Source organism: Eschscholzia californica, unplaced genomic scaffold (genome assembly GCF_041429995.1).
Source record: "Eschscholzia californica isolate CP2 unplaced genomic scaffold, dmEscCali1.0.p SCAF_93, whole genome shotgun sequence".
In the NCBI taxonomy this organism is placed as follows: domain Eukaryota; kingdom Viridiplantae; phylum Streptophyta; class Magnoliopsida; order Ranunculales; family Papaveraceae; genus Eschscholzia; species Eschscholzia californica.
The window spans coordinates 32,501-35,000 of NW_028238520.1; positions in this window are offsets into that span (position 1 = coordinate 32,501).

A 2,500-nucleotide genomic window follows, 5' to 3' on the forward strand; every position below is an offset into this window, starting at 1 on the left:
GCGCGTCTCGTGCCGTCCCATGGCGTCCCGAGCCTTACAAGGCCGACCCACGCCTTACGAAGGTCGTCCCATGCCTTACAAGGCCGTCCCATGCGCGTCCCGTGCCTTACAAGACCGTCCCATGCCTTACGAAGGCCATCCCATGCCTTAGCAAGGCCGACCCATGCCTTACCAAGGCCGAACTATGCCTTACCAAGGCCGTCACATCGATCTCGGAGAAAGTACATCATCATGACATCGGAATACGGCCCCAACATCGATCTCGGAGAAAGTACATCATCATAACATCGGATCGGATGTGTATCCATCGAAGTTCCATCGACACTTCGAGAAGATCGAACATAGCTTCCTAGCATGTTAAAGGTTCGGTGCTAATGGGAACATAAAGATCCCACGACGTTCCAAACGAAAGTAAAGTGTTCCGTGCGTGTGAACTACGTTGTCCCATGTGCCGGCTCTCGACTCCTAAGATGTCCCATGTAAATGCCCTTCGTGGGAAAGAATGTCCCGTGCAAGACGCCTTGATGATCCCCATAAGGTGTCCCATGTGCGTCCCATGATGTCCCATGCGCGTCCCGTGCCGTCCGAGCCTCACCAAGGCCGTCCCATGCGCGTCTCGTGCCGTCCCGAGCTGTGCCGAGGCCGTCCCTTGCCGTCCCGAGCCTCGCCAAGGCCGTCCCGTGCCGTCCGAGCTGTGCCGAGGCCGTCCCATGCGCGTCCCGTGCCGTCCGAGCTGTGCCGAGGCCGTCCCGTGCTGTCCCATGCCGTCCCGAGCCTCGCCAAGGCCGTCCCATGCGCGTCCCGTGCCGTCCGAGCCTCACAAAGGCCGTCCCGTGCCGTCCCATGCGCGTCCCGAGCCTGACCAAGGCCGTCCCGTGCCTCACCAAGGCCGTCCCATGCGCGTCCCGTGCCGTCCCATGCGCGTCCCGAGCTGTCCCATGCCGTCCCGAGCCTTAGCAAGGCCGTCCCATTCGCGTCCCGTGCTGTCCCATGCGCGTCCCGTGCTGTCCCGTGCCGTCCCGAGCCTGACCAATGCTGTCCCGTGCGCGTCCCATTCTTTTGGCTCGGCTGGCCCGTGCATTCTATGGGGTCGTGGGACATTTCGAAATCCACCCGGGCCACTTCGACTCTCTCTTCATTAATACTATTGAGGTATTATTTATGAATTATTGGAGAAAAGAAACGGAGGAAAATATTTTTTTTTCTATTTTTTATGAATTTTCCGGTGTTTATTCACTTAAAAATTCATAGAAAAATAAATATTTATCGGAATCGCTATTATAATATATCAAAAAAATCCTTGCGAAAAGACCTTTCCGACGAGTATAAGTTTGCTGGATTCCGACGAGTAACGAAGGAGTAAAGGCCCAGTATGCTTGGTTAAAAAATTGATGTTTCCTTGTGAAAATAGGAAAAACAATAACTTTGCACTATAAGGGGGAGGGTTGAGCTCCTTCCCCAGAGCGTGCACAGCACTTGTGCTGGCACGTTCCCTAGTGCTCGCCAAGCACCATAGGGCATCCAAAGGGCAAAGCTCGGCCTACTACATGATGGGAAGCTTCTAATATGTCGGAATACGAAGAGATTTCGTGCGACCCGAAGCTCGGCTCGGGCGTCCCGGCCTGTCCCGAGCTGTGCCGAGCGCGTCCCAGGCCGTCCCGAGCCAAGTCTCGGGCGTCCCAGGCCGTCCCGAGCCAAGTCTCGGGCGTCCCAGGCCGTCCCGAGCCAAGTCTCGGGCGTCCCAGGCCGGCCCGAGCAAAGTCTCGGACGTCCCAGGGCGTCCCGAGCTGTGTCGAGGCCGTCCCAGGGCGTCCCGAGCTGTAGCGAGGGCGTCCCAGGCCGTCCCGAGCCAAGTCTCGGGCGTCCCAGGCCGTCCCGAGCAAAGTCTCGGGCGTCCCAGGCCGTCCCGAGCTGTGCCGAGGCCGTCCCAGGCCGTCCCGAGCAAAGTCTCGGGCGTCCCAGGCCGTCCCGAGCTGTGGCAAGGGCGTCCCAGGCCGTCCCGAGCTGTGGCAAGGGCGTCCCAGGCCGTCCCGAGCTGTGCCGAGGCCGTCCCGAGCCTAGTCTCTGGCGTCCCAGGCCGTCCCGAGCTATGGCGAGGGCGTCCCAGGCCGTCCCGAGCCAAGTCTCGGGCGTACCTGGCCGTCCCGAGCTGTAGCGAGGGCGTCCCATGCCGTCCCGGGCTGTCCCATGCGCGTCCCGTGCCGGCCCGAGCAACAGCTCGGGCGTCCCGTGCCTCGGCCCTTCCAAGTGGTGCTTCGTCGGACATCTCGATATCCACTCGAGCATTTTCGACCATTCTCCATATGTGGGTGTGTGGGTATTTATCAGGAATATTGGAGAAAGAATCGGGAAAAAAATATTTTTTTTCTATTTTTTTTGAATTTTTAATTGTTTATTCACTTAAAAATTCATAAAAAAATAAATATTTATCGGAATCGCTATTATTATATATCAAAAGAATCCTTGTGAAAAGACCTTTCCAACGAATGCAAGTTTGTTG